The sequence below is a fragment of the Ambystoma mexicanum genome, chromosome 13 (genome assembly GCF_040938575.1).
Source record: "Ambystoma mexicanum isolate Mex_15411 chromosome 13, UKY_AmexF1_1, whole genome shotgun sequence".
In the NCBI taxonomy this organism is placed as follows: Eukaryota; Metazoa; Chordata; class Amphibia; order Caudata; family Ambystomatidae; genus Ambystoma; species Ambystoma mexicanum.
In genome coordinates this window covers 676,888,868-676,913,992 of record NC_090938.1, presented here as the reverse complement: position 1 = coordinate 676,913,992, position 25,125 = coordinate 676,888,868, and the positions used below count along the sequence as shown (strand labels likewise).

The window sequence follows — 25,125 nt, the reverse complement described above, 5'->3', positions numbered from 1 at the left end:
ATTCCCTGCTGAGCTTTTTTTTTGCAGAGGCGTCTTTGCTTCAGTGGATTTTGATTACCTGATAGACGCCCATTTACGAGCCATACATGCCAATGTTTTGAATCGCCTGGAAGAGGGATTTTATCATGGGAATCGGGAGAATAACATTTCCCCACTAAATTGTATTGGGGTTAGGGATATTTTAGGTGGCAGACTGTCGAAAATAGCAACATTTTTGACAGACAATTAGGAGTCTCCCACCTCAATGGGGGGGGGGGCAAGGGGGGTTGGCATGTATGCCAAGCTGCCACACTAAATGGCACCGTCAGTGATCAGCGTTTGTCTTCTGTATTTATAGATAATTGCCATTGAATTGCTTCGTGCACAACTGTGTGGGCTACGTGGGTGCTTATGATGTTTGGCATATCCATAAGATGTGGGAATGGTGGGTGATTTAAAATGTGAGGGGCGTATAAAGCTTCATGCTTTGGGGAACAATAACTGATAATAATGCTGATGTTAAGATACATTTTCTTTCACTGCTGCTTTCAGTCTTGATAGTACGGTTGTAAAACACATTGTTGAGGTAGAGGCGAGGCAGGACACCAGGAAGGGGTTTTGTATTGAGGGCAGGTCACTGCAGAGGAGGGGTGATAGGTGGATGCATATATTCATTACTTTTGTGTATAGTTTGACCACTGGCACTAGGGGAGTGATTCGGGACACAGGGACCTCTGAGGGGAGGGCGAGATAATTAGTCTTATTTTGTAAAGCAACTTTTTACAAGCGTTTTCAATGGAAATAATTTGACCCTGGAACACCAAGTGTGGGAGAGGTAGGAGTGGTGGGTCTGAGACGCAATGGTTACAGTTAGTTAGCACATAGGGGATAGTTTCATGGGTACAGGATGTTCCATTCATCCAATGTTACCACGTTTGTCAGATTTAGAGGGTTCAGTTGGGTCAGAAGGTGAGTTGGAACCAGAGCTGTCGTGAATCGTTTTCCTGCTTGGCTACCAAGTACAGTTTCAATCACATGCTCTGCTCTGTAATTAACAGCTCTGTTAGATAAGGGTTTGCCGGCAGAAAGCAATTAATCAATTAATAGTAAATCGGACATGGGGGCAAGGTCATCTTCTGCCACACTTTTATGCAACATTTAAAATGTCGGGAATAGTGCTAATGTTGGGTTTGTTTACAGGGGTGGCCCATATGCATTTCAAACCAAGCCCCCACCGGATTTCACAATTTGTGAAAGAAAACGTAAATTGAAAAATGTACATCATTGCAGCTTTTTTGTCAGGGTTTCACTTTGTATCCACATAATCCAAACTGTTACTTGCCTGTTCCAAATGACGAAAAAGCAAGCAAACTTCATTGATAATATAACCAAACCACAGCAGACTATACTGTCATCGCAAGTTCTTCCAATGTCACTTGTGAATAAGGCACCCAGCCGTCCGTCATTTTCTTGCATTCTGTTGATTGCAACTCTGCATTCATAATTGGAAAGGAAAACCATGAGTACCGGAATGCAGATTAAAACAAAGCAGAAGATGCACACTCACACCACCGACTTGCAGGATAGTTCAATAGCTTCACAAAGCCTCTATGTGCTCCTGAGCAATTGTTGCCTCTGGCACCTTACAAATCAAAATTGGTAAATCAAACTGCTGCACACACCATCCGTTTAACTGTGCTCTGCGCCTTTTAATTAAAATGATGCAGACAACTCAATTTGTCCAATGTCAAATGTGTGCAGTCCAGAATTGGGATTTATTTTGCATTCTGGTACCTACAGTTCTGGACCAATGGTGTAAAAAGCATACTGTACAGATGGATACAAGCATGCAAAGAAATAACACATGGACATGGTGCGAAGGAATATATCCCTCTGCTCTAAAACCACCATATAGAGTAAGTAAGTAGTGGTGGGATAGTAATTACAAGTCTCAGAATGCAAACTGCTATTGCCTGAACAGCCATGGCTCTGGATAGTGGTGTCATGCATGTCATGGTGCTAGTTAGCAACACTTGAACATTTGCGCACTGGAGCACTGATTACACCCCTGAAGTGTATGGATAAAATATGCCCCTAACAGTACAACCCAGAAGACTGGGACCTGTCATTCTTTGTTTTCCCATGAGCAAAGGAGATTGGATCTAGTAGGCAAGAATTTGTTGTACATGAGCCTTTTCGCGGGAGTATAGTGGCAGATTGTGTGCACATTATAGGCAGGCCCATGGTTTGTATTTGCCTGCATTTCAATAAGAGGTGCTTTCATAACTTGACATGGTAATTGTTTTGTTGACCTCAGTGGCACGAGGCACAATGTCCTTCCTACCAAGACCTGTGACTCAGATCACACACACACCTCTGCAGCAGGGCGTCAAACCATTGAGCTATGTCGATATCATATTCTTGCATGTTAAGGCATATACTGTTGTATGTATCTGAACACGCTGCACTATTTCTTGTAGATCTGCACTAATATGGGGAACTTTGAACTTCACAGTATGTAAGGGAACTAAAAAAAAAAGACCTGCAGAACATGTCATACCTTGAACTGAGCAAAGACTTGGTTTTTCAACCAGTCACTTTGATAGAATTGAAAGATAATAATAAAGCAACCAACTAAACACTGTGCACCAGATACTAAAGCAATTGCAAAACTCTACACACCACCATCTGTGGGAAATCAATTTGATTTATTGATCCTATGCTGTGACCCTGTTCTGCACCTGAATCTCAATGAAATCTGTAGCCAAGAAGCAACAACACCCAAACTCCCCTCCCTCTCTCAGCACCCCTCATCCCATAACTAACTCTTCACTACTAAAATCTTGCATCCTTACACTTTCCACGCTCCTTCAGAAGACCAACCAAGTCTAATGTACTCGGTCCCTCTCCATCTTCTATCAATGTTCTATCAATTACTTCACTACACAACCTTGGAGCTGCCCATACAGCTAACCTGCCTGGTCCATGCCAACTACAAACAACATACGTCCGACCTGCATCCTTCAACATCACAAGTTTCTGCATCTGCTTTCCCGCACACCCTGCCCCCTTTCTTACAGAGCCATGCACAGCTAGGCAACACTATTGGCAGAAGGTTGCTATATAAGACCATTTTACATCACACTAACCAGCCGCTTGATGATGTATGTTCATCTGGGTTTCTTCACCCAGTTTGCCAACTTCTCAAATTGTTACTCATTGTGAATCAGTGTAGGCTGCTGATTTTAACACATACACAGTTGTTTCCCTTCCTTGCATTGTAGTTTTTAATCCAGTTACTCGGATTATCTTGTAATCTTTTTGTAGGTACACATCTCTGTTGTGCCCTCTTGTATTTTCAGTGAGAAAATAGTTTTTTATTGCCATGTGTTTTGGTGCTTTGGGGTGTGAGCTTTATTGAGCACACAGTTCTACGGACGTTAGACGGGCAGCTCCAGAGATAGAAGTAATTGGGCCTGTGGCGGACAATTCAGGCTGGCAGGATTCACCACACCCATTTTGCGAGCATCTTCAATATTCAACAACTTCCCGGACAATACAGAGGCTATCACTCGGAGAGAGCTTCCTACACGGCACCTATCTCCACGCAGGGATCACGTGGTGCCGGCACTGAGAGATATACGTAACCGGTGAACTGCGCGGCTTGCTACACCAGCTGACCGCCTATACGATTATGACCCGTGAGCTCCCGAAAGGTACGTGTTATCACTCTGGGGATACAACAGTAGGAGAATCCTGCCCCTTTTTTGCTGTGTATTCATGATACTTCATGTTATCATGCAGCAAACATGTATATGCAGACAGTTCATGAGGGACAGGTACCTATTCTACTGCAGTGAAAAGTAACCTGGGTTTCTTCCTTGTCCTTGTGCAGTAACTGGCAACCATATTTGTTTCCCAATGCTTACGGTGGCCACTGATTTTCTCTGTCTCTTTTCTTAGAATAGCTGCACCTAAAAATGATCAAACTGAGTTTTTCTCCTAGTTGAGGCCTCTAAAGGTAGGTGTCATACGCGTGGCTAAATGTTACAAATAAGGTTGGGGAACGGTTTTTGGCTACACTACAATGTGTGATTCCCTGGGTTAAGATATATCCCTTTTATCCCTCATTTGTTTCCATAGCTCCTCAACAGAACAGTGTTAGATTACACACCGAAAGGGAGAAAGATTCTTTGGAAGCCCTGCCCTTTCCAAGTGTACTTCTTTCAAGGTTAGTGTTGGAACCACAACATGCATACAGTTTTCGGTCTCGTTTGGAGCATACATCTCAATACAACTGTCTGGTGTTTTTTTTAAACAGGGATCCATATTCTCGGCCCTGACGAAGGCGAAAGAAGCACTCTCGCTGAAACGTCCGAGCTCAGCAGGCGTTCGGTGTCAGCCTAATTCGGCCCCTCCATGCCTGCTTCTAACTTGGCTATTAACAGACGACGTAAGCAGGTATTGCTTAATTCAGGCTGCATATCATGGTGACTGTTTTAAATAATGACCAGACAAAAATTGGTTTTATGCATGTATAATAAAGGAGGATACATACCTCGCATTGTAAAAGAATCAGACTTGTTATGGAATTACAAAGGAGTGTGGCAGCTTCCCTACTGAGAACGAACCTTGGTGAAATACCCTGTTTTATGGAATTTCTTCCACTAAGGAGGGTCTACAGCTCGGAATGAAAACTAGCTCAGTTCCAGGTTAAATGAGGCTTTGAAAGAACTTTGAACACTTAGGGCCCGATTCATAGAAAAAGCACAAAGACCCTGCATTGTGCCCGTAAAACAACTTTGCGCCTACTTGCTTGCCAAAGTTTCTTTGCACACTCAGCGTATTCATTGAAAAATAACCGCGCAGTAACCCGAGGCGCAAGTAGCAGCTGGAACGCCCCCACGCAAACCAAAACCAGTGACATATACCAACCGTTGTGCCTACCTGATCCACGCCATCAAGCACCCCAGTAATACTGCAGGCCTCCCACCGCAACCAAGGCAGTTCCACAGCAATACCGAGTATAAACTCCTGTAACCCAAAACTGCACCCTAATAGTCTGCGTACTATTTTGCGTAACTCAAGGTAGCGACTGGTAAACCTGCATGTGAACCCCCTTAATTCAAGGCTGCACCCCGCTTATGTGCATACGATCACCCCAAACTCTGAGCGGCACTTCAACTACGTGCTGTCACCCGTAAATTGGTATGTAAACCATACCTTTGCGTATTGGATCGTATGTGCACAGTGCTCTGCGCCTCCTATCATGTGGCGGTGAATTCACAAGGTTTGCATGTAACTTTTCCCAACGTGAGGATGCGCCTTGGGTTCCATTAATTCAGTTAGGTTTGCGCTTGACTGGGCGTGCGATTTCACTGCGTGGCCCTTCCCTCAACATGCCCACATTATTCCTGATTTTGCCGGCAGGATGGGGAATATGCATGTTTCGCACCCTATTTATTTATTTGCGTAGGCCCGTCCCACACTTTGCGTGGAGTGTCGTGCAAAGCTCTCAAATGCGCGCAATGACGTGACAGACCCGTGCAAAGTCCCGGAAATACACACAAAGTCCGATCCCTGAAACGGGAAAAGGAGTTTTGCGTGTTGAAAAGTGAGCAAAGTCACTTTTCAGCATGCAAAAAAATCCATGAATCGGGCCTTTAGGCTCACATATCAATAATGAGTAACGTGTAAATACTTTTCTCTGTTAGGATTCCCAGTTGTTATATATTAACTAGGCATTTGCCAGGCACTGCTGTCAAACGTCCACATGCTAGCACCATTTTGCAGCTGTTACCAGGTAGTACAACTATGGAAGTGCTGGGAAATGCTATCCATTGTCTACACAAAAGCCAAAACTTGTTTTGTATCAAGTGTGCACCTGTTTTATGTTACGTATTTTATTGTTTATCACTTGTATTGATGCACGCTTTTTTTTTTAATTACTTGTGTGTAATCGTTTTTATGATTTTTACACAGTAACAGCTGTTCGTACTGTGAGCTAAAGAAAAGCTTTGAGCTGTGGACTGTGAACTGTAACCGCAAAACCCTCCAGCAGGTAATCAAGAGGACTTGTGTGGGTTGGGAGTAGTCAGTTCTGCAGGTTTGAAGATAGATTATCTTTTTGAGAGGGATGTCAAATAATTTTGCCGAAGCGATAGTCCATTTCATGTTTTCTCCAGACATCAACCTATTCCACCATGTTCCTTCTTCGATGATAGAAAGATATACCCAAAGTGGAGTCAGGTATGCTGCCCTTTCCTGTTTCAATTCAGGGCAGTGCATAAGAAGATGCCTTAAGGTTTCAATTTGATTTGGCAGAGCGCACAGTCTGCACTCCTTGTTATTTGTCTGCAATCTGATGGCTAGAGCTTCACGAGTAGGTAGCAGATTCAGACGTGCTCTTAATATTTTCATTAGGCGTTTATCTGGGAATTTGACGCAGTATGCCAGCGGGGTTTTGAGCTCGTTGAAATTGGGAGGCAGGTGTTTTTGTTTTCTTGTGCTTTATCAGATGTAACGATCCAGTCCTGACATTCCATTTTAAACTTGACTCTCAGTGGGTTCATTATTAGATCGTCCTCGGTGCAGGCTAGCTCATTCAGCTTTGCTTTTTGGATCTTTGCCCAGGCGTTTAGAGTGTTTGAGTGCCCACTTAATATCGCTGTAGCAATGATTTTATATATTGGAAGTGTGTCAGGGAGAAGGGTTCTCCTGGATAATTGCATAGCACTCTGCTCTACCGTTGATACCAGGGATAACAAGCCGAGATCATGCCTAATAGTCGCTATTGAGACCGAGTTGGACAGGCCGAGGACTGATCTCCATAAGAGCCCTTCAAGTTTGGGCCAAATTGTTGCAGGCATGTTGAGTGTTGCTCCCATTCCATAAGTTAGGGTCGGCACCACTTTGCCTTTGTAAAATTGAATGACTGGTACTAATAAAAATTTGCCATGTTGTTTATCAATTGCTCTCATTTGTGCTGCAAGGTTTCTTGTTTTTTCCCATAGAGTCTGTTGCATTTTTAACTCTTGCACAGAGCCGTCAATTGTCACTCCCAGATACTTGAAGTGGGTGACCACTTCAATATTGATGTTGTCCAAATGTCATCTTCGATTACGTTTGTTGTTCGATTTGTGCTTTTCAAAGATCATGACCTTTGTCTTCAGCTTATTAATTTCCAAGTTGTTTATGTCCATATAGTGTGCAAGGTTCGCAAGTTGCCGCTGAAGCCCGATTTGGGTCTGATCTAGCAGGATCAGGTCGTCGGCGTATAATATGTGTGACACTTTGACATTGCCTAATTTGGGCGGGAAGGCCCGGATTGTGGCTTCGGTGTCTTTGAAATCACCCAAGAAAGTGACAAAAAGTGCTGGACCTAGGGGGCAGCCCTGTGGGCAGCCCTGTTTTACCCCACGCTCAGATGGAATTTCCTTTGACAGTAGACCTTGGTGGTTTAATCGAACTCGTAGTTTGGTGTCAGTATGAAGGGCCAGCATGGGATCTAATATTTCACTCGGGCACTTCCATCTTTTAAGTTTGGTCCAGAGGATGCTTCTGTCCACCATGTCAAAGGCCTGGGACAGGTCTATAAAGGCCAGAAAAACTGTTGGTGCACCTTGCTTGACTTTAGATTTTATTAAGTTCAGCAGTAAAATATTTACTGCTGTGCCGCCGTTTTAAAAAAAAAGCCCATTTGGAACGTGTCATTGGCTGGTTAAGTTTTGGCCCAAAATTGAAAATGCTTTAGTAGCAAGGTGGCAGAGATCTTTCCGATAATGTCCAATAACGCTATTGGCCGATAGTTTGGCTCTTCTCTGTTACCACGCTTGAATAAGGGAACCACCACTGAAGGTGTCCACGAAGTCGGGATTGATCTTGATGCACTGCAGTGGGTAAATAAGATACTGATGAATGTTGTCCAATCCTCCAGATTTTGTTTGAGGTCGATGTTTGATAGGCTGTCTGGCACCGCCGTTCTTGAGGTTTTCAGTTTTTTTAACAGCATCTCTTATGTCATCTTGGGTGGATAAATTAATCTAAGGGCCATCTCTCGCAGACAGAAAAACTGGATTTTGGGCAGTCGGGGCTGCAAATAGGTTTTCAAAGAATTTGACCCAGTTATCTTCTGAGACTGAATAGGTCAGTTGGTTGTCCTGGGTCTTATCTTTTTTTGATAAGAGACCAGAAGTCGCTGGATTTCTTAGTACTGCGGGTCCTGAGCATGATCTCTGCGTCGTTTTGGTACATGAGGTGTCTGCGATTTTGTAGCCATGATTTGTAACTCTTTGTTTCTGTTTGCCACTTCAGCCACGCTGTTTCAGTGTTCTGAGTAATAGCTATTCTTTTCAGTTGCCTCACGTCTTTTTTTTTCAACCAGAGTTCTGTCGTACTCATGGTTTGTCTTCCTACCAGTTCTTTTCCCTCCTTTCGGCTCTACCTTGTATTTTAATAGGAGCGGGAGATAGTCGGGTCGTTCCTTTATTAAGTTAAGGTGATCCATCTTACTGCTGATGTCTCGCAAGGTGGTGAAGCTGCTAAAAATGTTGTTTGACGGAAACATAAGAAATATTTGGTTACTGTATTTGTTGAATTATATGGGACGAGGGGGGGTTGCTGCTAAAGTTTATTTTCTTGTATTGGTATAAATGTATTTGATTTTCTGTGCTGCGAAAGGTAGTTTCAATGAGAACTAATTCACGTCTTTGAATTCAGAAACATTCAGCAACTGACCTCGCTTTGGGTGTGTGCTTTTTTTAATGTAACAGCTTTTTAAAAAAAACATATTTTATGATGTTTTGTGGACATCCCAACTTTATCTTTGTGTTGTTTATCTACTTTAAGCACTGCCCAACTGTCTATTCAAATACAGGTGTCATGGTTGTGTATTGCTGTGCAACGGCATACCATTAATCGCTTCATGTGCCGTCCAGTAATTGATATACCTTGTGTTCTAATGCAATGGCTTCAGCAATTTTTTCAGGTCCGTAATCTGTCATGTGTTGCTCTCCCACTTTTACATGAGGGTACTTACCAAATTATCATAAATGATGAATAAATATAAATAAGGACCGGTTACATACAATAAGGTTTTGTAATTGACACTTGTGCCCATTTACAATTCTATATTATGCAAATGAATTTCATTTACAATAGTAACGTTTACTTAATCTCCTGCAGTGGGGGTTTATTGAACTATAAGCAAAGCGTTACTTAGAATAACTTCTTTTTTCTTTTTTTATATATATCTTTATTTATACGTTTTACAAGTTATCATACAAAAAAACCAAACATAGTATATAAGATACAACATGGTGCAGGAAATATAGAGAACCAACAAGGAATGCTATATAGGTCCACCATTCTAAATAGTAATTCTTCCACATAACGCAATTAATATCTAAACAGAACATGCATGAACTAGAAATTAATTTTAAAAAAACAAACCCAAAACCACAAACATGCACACCACATACACTCACACACAGACACGCACACACCTACACATATGCCATTTTCATAATAAATCCAGGTCCCATATTGCTAGTTGAAATATTATTCAATCCCAAAATTGAAACCCACCATCAGTTGTACATACTGTTAAAAGGTGCCCAGAGTTCCAAATAAATATCCTCACAATCCTGCTTACAGAACAAAACCAGACAAAATGTGCAAATCATTCAACCAACCCTCTACCTGTGGCTTTTTCCTGGCCTTCCAAACTTTCCCAATCTGTTTCGCTGCAACCACCAGTCCCTTATCTATCCATTGCCCTTATTGTTGCACGATCTCACACCTCCCTCTTCAAGACAACAAAAGGGTTTGCAATGGTGATCTAGAAAACCTATAGATAAAATAGTGTCCATCCTATTCAACACATCCCCCAAAATTCATGTGTCCTAGAGCAACTCCACAACATATGCAATAAAGTGCCCCATTCTCTGCCACAACCCCAACACTCTTCACTCTCCAATAAGCCCAAACCATGCATACGCACTGGGGTCCAATACAGACCCCCTGAAATCTTCTGCTGAATAAGGTGCAGATTCAAGTCCAATGTACTCCTAAAATCTGCTTTTTGTAATCACCCCCATTCCCAGTCTGAAATCTCACAACCTAAGTCATTCTCCCATTGCCTTCGCACACTTGTCCCAGGCTTCAACAAATAAATGATCCATAGACGTTATGTTTAGGAATGTAGACACTTAACAAATTGATGATGTAAGCATTGCACACATGCTTGGTTGAGACTCCAATGGAACAGATAACATGCCCAACCTCTCGGAAAGAAGTATTTCCAGTTCTCTGAATCTCCCCAACTCCCTATTCCCCAAACCAAGCACACGTTGGAGTTCCGCAAATGGGGAATCATTCCACCATTCCATAATACATCGTCAATTTGTAGCACCCCTTTCAAGATCCAGCTACGCCAACACACTGTTTTATTCGCCATTTGAAGAGCTAGGTTGTGCCAAATTGAAGCCCTATAGTGTAGCCATGCATTCTGCTCATTGTCAGCCAACCATAAAGTGAGGGCTTCCTGACGCGCATCAATTGAGGGTAACTTGTCATGCACATTTGGATTCTATCCATGGAATAGCCATCATGTAACTGGAATGGAAGGAATCTATCTCTCCAGCTTCATCTGGAGTAGTTCCATTGAACCTTCACGTGCAAAATAATGCGTTGCCTTTTTTAACAAGAACTCCCTATGGTATTAAACAATGTCTGGATAACCAAAGCCCCCTTCCCGAAGGCTCAGAGTTAATATGAACAAAGGAACCTTTAGTTTCTTCTTCTCCCCCACACAAAATCCTCAAAAATCGTGTCAATTTTCTTCAATAACTTCTTTGAAAAATGTAAAGGAAGTGATTGGATGACATAAAACACCTTCGGTAAAAGGGACATATTAATAGTATTAACCTTCCCCCAAATGCCCAAGCAAATTCTTTCCCATTTCCTCACATCTTTCTTCATCACTTCAAGCAATTTATATTATACTCAGCAATTTTCTTCATATCCCAGATTAGGTAAATCCCCAAATATTTCATACTGAAGTCAGACCACTTACAATTCCATGTCTCGAAGTCACTCCTTCTGTAAGTTGCAGAGAGCGAGAAAACCTCTGTTTTGTCCCAGTCAATCTTGTGTCCCAATAGTTTGTCCACCCTCTCAAAGGCATCCTTCAACACTGCACTGCCCTCACCTGGATTGTAGAGGACTACTGCCATATTATCCGAATAGGATAATACCTTGATCTCGGTTCCACCAAAAACAAGACCCTGTATCCCCTGTTCTACATAGTATATTTTAAGAACCCCCAGTTGACTCTATCGAATGCCTTCTCCACATCCATAAACACCAGTACCTTATCAGAGAGAACATCCTGCCTAAGCCCCATCATATCAATTAAGGTTCTAAGATTAGTATACCTGAATCTATTCCTCATAAAACCCACCTGAGAAGTATGAATCAGATCCCCTATAAATTTGTCCAACCTATTAGTCAAAATCTTCGGGATATTATCTTCACATCCACATTGATTAATGAGATAGGGCTATAATTTCCACACTTCCTCCAATCTCTTCCTGGTTTGGGTATCGATGTAATCAAAGCCTCTCGCATGGTCGGACATAACACCATTTTGCAAAAAGTGATTATATAACTCACATAAAAAAGGGGCCAGCTCATTGCTAAAAGCCCTATAAAACTCCACTGGCAAGCCATCCAAGCCTGGGGACTTGCCAACATTCAACTGATCTATTGCTGATGCGATCTCTCCCACTACAATCCTAGTGTCCAGAGCAGTACTATACTCTGACCTCAGAACAGGACTCTCACCAACCCAAAACACTCCCCAGGTCTGATTCCAATGGAAATGAGTCCTCAGTATGAAGTGATGCATAAAATTCACGAAATCACCTGCAGATATCAGTACTCTTGACCACCACACATCTATCTGTATCCTTCACACCCTGAATAAATGATCTCTCAATCATCCCTTCAGTCTGTTAGCCAACAACCTACCACTCTTATCTCCACATTCCCAGTATTTCTGCTTTATGTAGAAAGGCCCCTTCTCTGCCTGCACTTCAGTTGTGTTCCTTAGGTTTTACTGAACCCTATCCAACTCTTAATTTGTCAGCAGCACTCTTTGTCAAAGCATATGACCATCGAAACCGAGTAAGTTTCAATTCCAATAACTTCACTTCTGCCAAACCCTTTAGTGTACAAGGTCTGATTAATCAACTCCCCCCGCATTGTAGATTTAAATCAATCCCAAACCATCCTTATATCAGCAGAACTCATATTTGCTTAAACAAAAAAAACTCCACAAAAGCCTTATGGTCTGTAACAAAATCCTGATCACACAAGAATCTGGACTTAAGCCACCACCTAACAAACGTTGATCCCTCGCCCAAAGTCAAACCTCTTGAGGAACAGATCAAACTCCTGAGTTATCCCTACATTAGTGAACCTGCAAAATGCTGAGCGATCCAATTGATGATTCATAACACAGTTAAAATCCCCACCGAGGACAATAGTCTCCCCTGCATATCCTGTAGAAGGCTGGTGAAGTCTACAAAAAAGGGCTTCCCCGGTGAACATTGGGCATAAACACATCGTCGTGTTAGCATCTTGCCCCCATAAAGTACACCTGCTATAACCATCCGGCCATCACCATCCACTGCCACCCTGTCAATCACTATATTCAAACCTTTCCGGAATAAAATACTCATCCCACTCGATTTTGAAGAATGGCAGCTGGATATTTCCCTTGAATATCTAGAACTAGTCAGACATCTGCTGGATCCACTAAGCAAATTAGTTTCTTGTTAAAAAACTATATCGGCTTTAGCTCTCCATATCCTAGTCATCACATTCCTCCTCTTACATGGGCACTCAGGCTCTTCACATTTCATGTTGGAAAAGATAGACCCCCACCCATCTCACACGAGAAACACTATTCATTTCACAACTTCTGCCTCTTGGAAATATAATTATAGGAAATAACAAATAGCAATGAGACTCTGGCCATATCATCAATATCAATCTTATAACTTCTCTGCCATGAAATCCACATGTACCACCTGTAAGGGAGGCATGGTATCACAAGTAGACACTGACACAAGAGTTGTACATTTCAAAACCTTTATTGTTGAGTTGAAGGGGGTTGGAAAAACTCCTATCTGGCCCTATAAGTAAGATGGGAGTAATCTCGACCATCGAATAATAAAGAAACAGTCCTAGTCAGTCTTAGTCAAACAATAAAGGCCTATAATAACAAAAACCTAATGTCTGCCCTCACTACTCTAATACGAACTAATGTGACATAGGGATATGTATCTAAAAAAGGAAAATCAGTGGTGAAACGAAATGTCAGAATGGCAATATAAATCAGTATTAATTCTCGTCCCCACGTAGTGTAGCATGGGGTTGGATGGAACAGTTAATGGATGAACACACTTTGGCTTGCGAACACAGTCGGCTGGGTCTGGCCTCCAGAGCCTTGTTGGCCATTCAAGTCTGAGTCAAAAGTTCACGGGTTTAACCTCTCGGGTTCCCATCACCCAAGTCCAGGTCACCCTTTAAGCTTCTACACAGTTTCAACAAAAATTATTTGGTTGCAGTTCACCATAGGTTCCCCTCAATCAGGCTCAAACCTTTTCTCTTTGGTGGGGTTCCCTTCCTCAAGCTTTCTTCACATTCCACATTATAGGTTCCCCTCAATCGGCTCAAACCTGTTCTCCTTATTTGGGCTCCCTTCCCTAAGATTTCTTCACATTCCACACATGGGCTCCCCTCTGTTGGGTTCAAGCCACTTTTTGTGTTTTGATTCTCGAAACTGGGAGGATTTTCGCTCTCACCTCCACATGACCACTTTGACCCTCCTTTCTTTCTTTACTTCCACTTTACATATTTTCCTTCAGTTCCAATGTCTCTTGGAAAATGTACTTGCCTTCATAATTGCTCCTAGATCACGTCTTTCTTTCATGCAGTTTTGTGGTTACTTTCTTTCTCTCTCTTCCTGCAGACTCTGCAGCTTTAAAACATTTCACAGATCTACTTTGGATTTTATATTTATTTCTGCTCACATGTTGCCTAATGTTGACCATATCGAGGTAAGTCCCAAGACTTGTAGCGATCATTCGCTGCTTTGGGCAGGCTTGGGAGGCATTTGTATAACTGGCCTCTTGGCTCAGACTTCTAGTTCTGTCGGAATTAGCCCTTGGAATCACGCTGTAATTTGGTGTCCCAGGTTTGCTGCCCGCTTTAATGCCAAAATAGATTAAGACCTAGTGAGGGGAGTCGTCACTGATATGTGTCCTCACTTATTTGCACCTCACATGCAGGATATTCTCGTAGGATTGGTCCCGCTGAGAAGTCTAAATGTGGATCGTAACTGTCTGAACATTTCTCATAAGTTCAGTGCAGTGGTTTGTGCAAAGAAGAAAAATCTGAGAGGGGAGATCAGGAAGGCTTGAAAATTGGGCCTCCAGGCTAGCATGCTTACATCCAAGCTTAAGCAGGCTTATAGAAATTGGACAAAGGGACACCGCGTCTTATTAGTACAAAAAGACACAGAGGACATGTCAGTAGTCCTTGCCTAAGAGATTCGGCCAATTTTTTGCGACTGATAAGATGGGTTAATGTGCAAACCTTACTTTTCAACCTAACATCAAAATCGGCACCGTCATTAGGGGCTGAGTTGCTGCTTGAATTGTTTAGGAACATTGTTTTGTGCCCCATGACTTGGAAGCAGGCAACTGTAGTGGTTATCTTTAAATAGGGCGGATCCAGGGAATTACCACCCCATCTCCCCGTTAGACGCCTCCTACAAGATCTTTTCAGGCTTTTTATTGCATGAGATCGAAAGATGGGCAGCTGATGCTGGATATCAATCAATCAGGCTTTCGTAAGGGAACAAGCACAACCTTAAACTGCCTTTTGATACAGCTGCTGACGAATCAGGCGTCCTTGTCCTTTCTTGACATTTCAAAGGCGTTCGACTGTGTTTACCGTTCTAGGCTATGGGAAATGCTTAGGTCCTGGGGTTGTCCGGAGGCCCTGGTTCATATGTTGAAGCTTCTGCACAAAGATGTCAGACTAAAAGTGAGGCTGGATCAAAGAGGTACATAATCGGGGTGGATTTCTGCGAACCGTGGCTTACGCCAGCGGTGCGTGTTAGCACCTTTTTTTGTTCAACGTATACGTCTTTGGAATAAGGCCAACACTAGAAGGTATTGTGGTTAATCCTCCAAGGTTGGGTCTTGTTCAAATTCATTATCTTTATGCTGACGACCTTGTGTTACTTGATAATACTGCAATAGGGCTTCAAAAATCTTTGGCAGTGGCGGGTGATTTCTTCAGGGACCTTGGCTTGGACATTAGTGTGACCGAGTCTAAGGTCCTGGTTATTAATCGTAGGAATATCCTGTCGGTTAGGCCTACTTTTGGGTGGTGTATCAATGGTAAGAGATTGGAGGAGGTTTGCAAGTTTAGGTATCTTGGGGTTGTGCTTAAAACCAACCGGTCCATGTCTCTGGCTAATCAGGCCCTGAAGCTTGATGCGATTTTGGCGGCCTCTCATCTTCGCATGCTTGACAAAAAATATGGCGATTTTTCACTGCTGCCGGCACTCAAAATTTACAATCAGGTTCTTGTTACAAGATTGACCTATGGGGCTGAGATACGCAAATTGGCTTGGAATGGGATAAGATGAAGTCCCTTTTCTGGAAGCAACTTTTGTCCCTTCCAATGGGCGCTGCGTTTCCTGCGGCTCGTCACATTTTGGGCCTCGCATCATTAGAGTTAAAGGTCCTTTGGCAAAGAATTTTACTTCTGCGATGCATAATGTTTCCCCTGGCCTCTACCTTATATGTGCAATTCAATGCACTGTATAATCTGGGTATCTGTGTTCCTCTTATTGCTTGGGTGAGTTGTGTTTTGGCTATGCTGAATGTGAGAGCAGTTTTGCTTGAAGAATTAGAGCATAATCCAGCTAAGGTAAAAAATATGTTACTTGAAAGTGACTGGATTGAAAACAGGCAAGGGCTGCTCTCTTACAAGGTGTTTGAGCATTTTTCTTTGGATGTTAAACCTTTTAATTCCACCCAGAAATGTATGTTAAAACATGCCTCACTAAATCTTAGACAGTTCTGGCTACGCATAGAACTAAATTTGGTTCCAACAACGGATGTATTAGGGGCTTGGGCTTGTGCTTCCCTTGAAGAACGCTTGTGTCGTTTCTGAAGATCTACTAGTGAAACCCTGAAGCATCTAATTGTTGATTCTTTGGCTCGTACTGCTGTTCGCGAAGAATCCTTTATGCTATATTTTAAAAGTCGCCCTCTCTTCACTTGAGAAATGCTGTGGTGGAATTTATTATTAAACCCCAATGATCGTTTGGTAATCATTGTGATACATTTTGTTAATCTGCTTTTTCCCTTAACTGATATGTGTATGTTTTAAAATGGGTTTTAAGAACCATACTTATGTCTTGTGACATTCTATGATGAATATTGTTCTTAGTATACTTACTGTTTTATGTGGACATGTGTGCAAAGTTTATTTTATTTGTAAACTAGATCACACAATAAATAAATATAAATTCACAGAGGCTTTCGATTGGGCATTCTCACTTCGCCGTACCACTCTGCTTCTTTGTATTTTGTATTCACAGTTCTTAACAATGGATTCACTTTCCCTCGCAGCTTATTGGCGCTCGCATAACCACCTTCCCTCGGATACTGTCGCAAGCATTTCACAGACCAGGCTGTCTTTGCTTCCCTCATCTCACCGGTTGTGTTAAGATGCTTTTCATCTTTTGCGCCTTTTAATGTAGGAGTCAAAGTTGTTACCACTAACGCTTCTGCGCCTCCCCAACTCTGCCGGTCACCCCGGAGGGTAGCTGGTAAGCTGGGGTAGGGTGGGAGGGTCGATGAGGAATATGTGGGAGGAACATCCAATCAAAAGAACTTTACAGTTGGTAAGTAACTTGTTCTTCGAATGGATTGTGTCCTCCCACATATTCCTCATCTTAGTCTCCCAAAGCAGTATAAATTCGGAGGTGGGAGTACCAGAAATATTATTCATGAACCATGTGAAGGAAGGCTTTTGCAAAAAGGGCACCTTGAGATGATGTCGAGTCGAAGCAATAGTGCTTCACGAAGGCGTGCATTGACGACCAGGTGGCTGCTGCACAAATGTCTTGCACCGGGACACTCCTCTGAAGAGCTGTTGAAGCCCTAGTTGAATGGGCCCTTAGCCCATCTGGAGGCTCTTTACCAGCCAATTTATAGCATTCCATAATTGCCAAAATTATCCATATGGACAGCGTCTGTTTTGATACCGCTAGACCCAATTTGAGTCCAGTATACCCAACAAAGAGTTGATGACTTTGTCGAAATCTAGCCAATCTGGAAATATAGAAACTGAGAGCCCTTTTCGGGTCCAGTCTGTGTAGCCTTTCTTCCTCCTTACTTGCATGCGGAGGAGGATAGAAAGAAGGTAAGGTAATTTTCTGTGACAGGTGGAAGTGAGAGACTATTTTAGGTAAAAAAGAAGGTTTGACCCAAAGAGTAACTTTGTCCCTATGGAAAATGGTGTGAGGAGGCTTACAACAAAGCGCCTGCAACTCACTCACCTAGCGGGCTGATGTAATTGCCACTAGCAGAATTGTCTTTAAAGTGAGGAGCCTTAACGGGCAAGAATGTAAGGGCTCAAATGAAATACATGTGAGGAATTTTAAAACTAAATTTAAATCTCAGACGGGTACCTGAAAAGGGGTTGGAGGGTACACATTTGCGAGTCCTTTTAGGAACTGAATAATCAAGGGCATTTTGAAGTAAGACACTTCTTCTGTGAAGTGCTTAAAAATAAATAGCGCTGCTAAGTATCCTTTATTGGATCAACTTGGAGCCCCAAATTGGCCAAGTGTAAAAATATTATCCCTGCACCAGTTACTGAACTTGTTCCAACGACACCGGACCGGTACAAGGATTTTGTTGCTGGCCTTCTGGCCGAAAGCAAAATCTCCATTACGTAATCCAGGAGGTCCCAATCCTTATATCTCAGCCTCTCAGAAACCATGCATGAAGGCTGAGTGTCTTGACCTTTGGATGGAGAACCCGACCTTCCTCTTGCAAGAAAAGATCCTCTCTTTGTGCAAGACGTATTGGAGGGCAGAAGGACATGTCCAGAAGGTCCGGGTACCATGTCCTCCTGGCCCAATCCGGGGCAATTAGGATAATGGATTTCCTGAACTTTCTCAACCTCCTGATTACATGAGGAATCACGGGGACTGGAGGAAACACGTATAGCAGTGGAAATTCCCAGCCCACCACAAACTCGTCCCCTAGAGCTCCTCTCTGAGAAAATTCCCTTGAGCAGTACAGTTCGCACTTCCTGTTGACACTAGTCACGAACAGATCCACTTGAGGGGTCCCCCAAAGAGCGAAGATCTCTTTAAGGACTTCCTGAGCTAGTTCCCATTCCTGAGAAACTGTGCTCTGCCTGCTCAGAGCATCCGCCGCCGTGTTCGGCTCTTCGGCTAGGTGAATTGCTGATAGAGAGATTCCTTCTTGCGTTGCACAGAACCAGAGCTGCATTGCCTCTGCACAGTGGTAGTGACCCTACGCCCCCTCTCTTGTTGAGGTAGTACATGGCCACTGTGTTGTCCGTCATTATCAGGACATTCTTTCCCCGTACAGAGGGCATAAAGGCCTTCAGCGCCAGTGTGATTGCCCTCAGCTCTAAAAGGTTGATGTGTAGTTTGGACTCTGATGGTATCAGCGCCCCACCCTGTGAGTGAGGCGTCACTACTGAATCTCTGGCCATAGTTGCCAAAAATATTCTCCCTTGAGGATATTTTCCTTGCAAGCCCACCAAAGAAGATCTTGAGCCACTCTGGCCGGGACTTGCAGACGATCTAATATATCCCCTGAAAAACTGGGACCTTTGAGTCCTGAGGGCCCATTGAAGGGATCTCATTCTCCTTCTGGCACCAGATAAATGCAGGATGCCATGAGGCCAAGCAACCTCAGAAAATCGAAGGCTGGTAGATGTTGGGCATTTTGAAAATTTGTTAACATCTGCAGAACGTGGTGAGCTCTCTCCTCGGGTGGTGAGGCTTTGCCCGAGGAAGTATCCAGGACTGCCCCGACGAATTGGAGCTTTTGGTGTGGAATCATTTGTGACTTCTTGTTACCGAGGGAGAAGCCCAGTCTACGCAAGAAGTGGCAGGTCATGGTCAGATGTTCCTGGGCTCGTTCGGTTGAACTTGCCCTGATTAGCCAATCGTCCAGGTAAGGGTAGACGTGAATCCCCCGTCTCCTGAGACTCGCTGCCACCACAGCCATCGGCTTGGTGAAAACCCTTGGGCGGAGGTCAGCCCGAATGGCAGAACTCGAAACTGATAATGAGAACTGCCAATCACGAACCTCAGGTACTTTATGTGCTTGAGATTGATTGGCATATGAAAGTAAGCATCCTGAAGGTCCAATGAAACCAACCAGTCTTGGAGTTGGAAAGCCTGAAGGATCTGAGATAGGGTCACCATCTTGAACTTGTCCTTCCTGAGGAATTTGTTCAAATTTCTTAAGTCCATGATGAGTCTCAATCCTCCGTCCTTCTTGGGAATGAGAAAATAGGGGGAGTACCAACCCTTGTTCCTCTCCGCTACAGGTACATGTTGTATTGCATGTTTCTCTAACAGGGTTACAATATCCTGCACAAGGAGTGGATCTGGAATTTTGACAGAGCTGGCTCCCAGTGGATGGTCTTCAGGCCTTTGTTGAAACAGAAGACAGTAACCATGGGCCACTGTTTCTAGTGCCCAGGTATCTGAAGTAATGCCCCGCCATTCGTTCAGATGCCGAGTGATCCTGCCTCCCACCGGGGTCTTGTGGGTCAAGGCCTCAGTGGCTTTGCAGCAGCAGCGGTTTAGGGGACAGTTGCCGTTGCTGGGCCTGATCTAACACTCTTTCCTCTTCCACCACGAGGAAATGTTCTTTGTTGTCCTTTTTGATTGGCCTGTCCTTTCCCTCTCCAAAATGAGGAGTAGAATCGAAAAGGACGGTTCCTCCAGGAAGATGACCCTGAGTAGGAATGTTGTTGAGGCTGTAGGCGCTAAGTGATTTAGCCGCCGCTTTCGAGGTCTGCAACTTTTCTAAACTTTTGTCATCCTTGCTGCCAAACAACCTGCAGCCATCGAAAGGCATATTGAGTAATCTAGACTGCACATCCGGTGCAAAACCTGACTTCCTCAGCCATGCAAATCTGCGCAGGACTGTGCTAGACGCCATGGACCTGCTTATGCTGTCAGCAGTGTCCAATCCTGATTGGAGGCATTCCCCCATAGCCTCCTTTCCATCTCTGACGATTGCAAGTAAAGCTTCCCGTTCCTCCCCCTCAGGAATGTGTTCAGCCGGTGCCGTCATGCAATCCCACAGGGTGTGAGTGAACCTTGCAAAGGTGCAAGTCACATTTGTCGATTTTTAAGGCCATACTGCCTGAAGAAAAAACCTTCTGGGCCCAGGCATCAATCCTTTTGTCGTCCCTATGCGGGGGAATCGAAGGGTAGGCCGAATGTCTAGTAGATGTGGCCACCTGCACCACTAAGCTCTCAGACGAGGGATGTTTTGCTAGGCATTCTGGGTCAGAAGAGGATGGCCTGTACTTCCCTACACATTTTATATTTACAGCTGGGCCAGAATCTAGGGTTTCCCATGTGGCCTTGGCCCTTTTTTGTAATGCTTTATCAAAGGGGAGGACAGGGTACTTTTGAGGGCTCTCATTAAGGATGTCAGTCATGTCATCTTGATCAAAATTAGGGGAACTAGATTTCCATCCCATAAACTCAATGACTCTATTCATCAAATTTCTGTACCGAGAGTCTGCATGGTCTGCAGGGTCGGGTCTATCCAAATCTACTTCAGGAGATGTATCCAGGCCACTGGCTGTTTGTAGGCATTCATACAGGTCAGCCATCTTATATCTAGGGTCTATTAATTCTTCAGGGACATCTCTAGTCCAGAATTTCACTCCAGCTGGAGTAATGTCCTCTTCAGAGGAATGCTCCTCATAAATGGATGACATAGACCTGAAAAAGTGTTGTCTAGGTTGTGGTTGGTATATCTTTCTGGGTGACTCAATAGGCATCGACCTCGGCTTCGACAAAGGTGTCAATTTTGGCACCGGAATTAAAGTTGGCCTCGATAATGGCGTTGAAGGCGTGGATGTCATTGTCACTGGCTTCGACAACGTCGAAGGAGTCTTCGATACAGTCGAGAGGGCGTCGACACCATCTTCGAAGTCGGCTTAGAGAGCGCTTTTGTCAGATGCGTTGAAGTATCCTTCAAGATGGACTTCGATGGCGGTTGACTTCCCTGCACCGTCTTGTTAGTGGACACCTCTTATTTATGCACCGGTAGGTCTGATCTTTCTTCACAAGGTGTTGGGGAAATTTCTTCCGACGACACCATCGACGACTTGTTGGATTTCGCGCATCCGGTCTTTAAACGCCCCTGTCACTTTTCGAGTGAGATGGGGCATGGTCTCCATGCTGCTTTTTCGAGGGGGTCTGGCCCACATTCTCAAATTCTCAACATCAAAGCCCTAAAGTCCTCACATTGTTTGGGGGAATCATGTTTTGAAGGGTATGGAATGACGAGGACGAAGGAGATTGTGTTGTCTTTTCATTGATTTTGTTTTCTTCGTCTTAAAAAAAAAAGGAAGATTTCCTCGAACGACTTCTCGATTTCGATTTCCTCGATCTACGTCGTGATTTTTCACTCGATTCTCTCGATTCTTTTACCTTTCTCGAAGAAGACTTTGAGGATTTATCCCTCACCGCTAGTTTACCTCCACGTCCCTTATGAGCCTTGTTGGTCATAGCCTGACAAGGAACCGCACACGTCGACCCAATGGTCCGGGCCCAAACACCAGAGGCCATTTCGATGGGGGTCGGTGATCGACATCTTCTTCCAGCACTTCTGACATTTCTTAAAGCCAGTTTTGGGCGTGGAAGGCTTTGACGAGGAAGACATTATGCAGACAAACTGAAGCGCAGTTTTCGTGATACAAAGCAGTAGCTATCAGAAAAAACGGAACTGAAGCCAATGGGCACGGCTCGAGCCCTTATACTACAGATGACGTCGACGCTCGACGGCAGCCCTCGATGGACATCGACGCTGCAACCTCAAGCTCAGTGCCATCTGGTGAAAATTTGTTTCCAAAGCAGCAAAGCTAGAAGATACGAATATCTAAGATGAGAAATACATGGGAGGACACAATCCATTTGAAATACCAGGTTGCAAAATTTCACAGGGAGAGAAGCCACTAACTCTAGAAAAGGATATAAACAAATTGGAAAAGGACCCTGGAGGACGGTAAACTAACACAATGAACCGAGTAGGAGCCAGATATAATCGGGCAAACCAAAAAAGCCTCCATGGCAAGGTCATGGACTATTGGGAGGAGAGAGAAATGCAGAGATTCTTTGAAGATAGCCACAATCCCCCGACCCGGATAGCGAGTCCCCCCTGTCTTGATGGATGATTTTATAGTCCTTTGGGAGCAGATGAAAGAGTACCAGGGCTGATGTCTCCCCAAGCCAGGTTTCTTTGATATACCGATATCCTGCTTGCAGTCTCAGAAAGATTTTCAATAGCAGAGGGTGCAGTGCAGCATCGAGTCGATTTCCCTCAACGATATCCATCCCTGTGCTTGGACGTGACATTGATGATGGTATAAATAACACACACTACGCCCGTTGCCTCAGTTCAGTCTTTCTGCATGCACAGCTTCGGAACGTTTTCGACTCGCCACAGCTATTCTTCTATGTTTTAATTTAAATTCTTCTGAATATGTCTACTCCGAAGACAGAAGAGGTGTGCAAACTGTGAATCGAGGATGTCAATCACAGATCCGCATAGAATATTCCCCTGGTGCCTCGGTAAGGAGCATAAAGTTATTGAGTGTCGCTCTGGCCAGTCAATGACTAACAAGGCCTTGAAAGAGAGAAAGACGAAAATCATCCTTGGTCGGTCGGTTTCAAAATCTTCGTCCTCTACCCCTTCGAAGAGAAAATCTTCTTAAGGCAGAAGTTCTGTAGGGGAAAAATCACTTGAGAGGCCTACAAAATGCTCCAAACACTGAAAATGGTCGAGGTCCAGGAGCAATTTGTGTCATTCTTCATCCATGTCTTCATGAAAAAGATTGATGAAGCAACGCCGTTGTTCTTCGTCTTCTGACGCCACACCTGACGAGACGGGTTCGTTTCCCAGATAAATCTGTCACGGCAGGGGATTGGGAAAGGTTCCGTCAGAAAATGATGGATGTCTTTTAAAAGGCAGCCCCTCCTGGTCCCCGCCAAGAGGCAAAAAAGACAAGCGATTCCATTGCACCTTCAAAAGCCGCCAGGTAATCATCAAAGGCTTCCACCCGTACGCTCGGAAGCCTGAATCAGATGAAATGCAAGCGCGAGTAGCGTCTACAGTGTCGATCGAGAGGGTGCATCTAAGCCAAAAGCCTCAGCGCCAGGCCTACAAATACTGGCTGCAGACCCCGAGATACAACCACAAAAGAGCAGTAGGGGCAAGCTTCCCAGTTCGCGCTTCCACCTTCTGGAACAACCTTCCTCCCCATCTGCTGGCTGAACCTTCTTACCTGACCTACAGAAAGAAAATGAAAACCCAACTTTTTAACTGATCAACACTGCACTACTTCTCCTCCTGGACACAGTGACTAGCGCCTAGATGCCCACGGGCTACATGCGCTGCTATAAATGTGTAAATAAATAAATACTTTCCTTATCGAAGGACTCAAAGTCGAAGCCATCGACGTTGGCCTCTGATCGAACTTCAGGCTTTAACCCGCTATCAAAGAAGGACTTTCAAGTCTTTTGGATCCATATTGGAGGAAGAAGAGAGGATGATGATGTACCCTTGTTAGGGAGAATTCTCTATTAAGGCTAATTTCCCAAACCTAGTGAGTCCCCCAGCAGCTTTGCTGGATTTTTGGGGTTTATTTTTTTCTCCTGCTAAGAGTGAGACTCCCACTCTTAGGCATGATTTGAGAATGTCCTTTGACTATGTAATGTGTTTTATGGGCTATGGGGTCTTTTACTCCATAGGGCTTCATGTGTTTTTGGTATGTGTTACACAGCACCCTCAGTGCAGTAACACAGGGGTGTCATAGTGACCCCCAAACATATACTCCATACACTGGGACTGACTACTGTCTCCCTGGGCATGTAAAGTCACCATTGGCTTTACTAGTCTCAAATTGTGAACAGAACCAGTACAAACCATCATATTGTGGAAGTACTGGTATTCGATTGCCCCTGGGTCTGTTTTCCAAGGGGGCTCTGTCCAGTCCCCCCTTGTCTAGTTTCTGGCTGGTGGCAGTGGATACCACGCGAAATATTCCACCAGAATATTTCCTATGGGATTTTCCCATTCATTTTAAACGCACCACTTTTTGGTGCAATGTTAAAGATACCACCGGGTTATTTATTTAATATTTATTCCCCGGTGGGGTCTTTTTGCCAGGACTCGGTTTTAAAATGGCGTTTGTATTCGCCTCTGAAACTCTAACCCAAGTGGAGCCCTTTGTTCCACTTTTTGGCGGGCTTCTCCACAGAAGCACTCCAAATGGTGCCACTCTGTCTGGGGTCAACAGGATGTGTGAGAGGGGGATTAGGCACCCTGGACTGAGTTGCCTTGGCAACTCAAGTCGCACTCTTCTGTGATTGGCCCAGTGGTGAGCCGCCCGGCTCACCACTTAGCATGTTTGAGTGACAGCTAGGCTGATGAATGGGGGTTTTGCTGCATAAAAGCAGGGCTTTAGGGACTGGAACTTTAGAAGTTGCCACAGGACCTAAAGAATCCGAAGAGGGGAGAAGCTGAGCCATCTACAACGACGACACCACCGGTGGAGCCCTGCTGTACGAAACTCACCACTTTCCCGACGACAGAGATCTTCTTCCAGGAGAGTCTTCTTCCCTTTGAGCTGGTGGGACCAACCAGTTCGCCTTTTTCGCCTTCCTGGATCGTCTTGTGGTCGAATCGCCCGTGCCAAGCACCCCGGCGGCCGGATAGCCACGCTTCACCACTACCGCAAATAAAAGGGTAGTACCTT

General features: G+C 44.1%; 1 protein-coding gene across 2 annotated transcripts in view; it reads left to right on the top strand.

The window, feature by feature from the left end:
- The window catches only part of FBXO47 (F-box protein 47), a 1,436,412-nt gene that overhangs the window by 868 nt on the left and 1,410,419 nt on the right, over nucleotides 1–25,125 (top strand). For both annotated transcript variants that reach the window (XR_011283098.1, XM_069634700.1), the window contains exons 2-5: nucleotides 3,943–4,000; nucleotides 4,123–4,210; nucleotides 4,301–4,440; nucleotides 5,962–6,040. The gene's annotated coding sequence lies outside the window, so the exon portion shown is untranslated. The remainder of the gene's footprint in view (nucleotides 1–3,942; nucleotides 4,001–4,122; nucleotides 4,211–4,300; nucleotides 4,441–5,961; nucleotides 6,041–25,125) is intronic.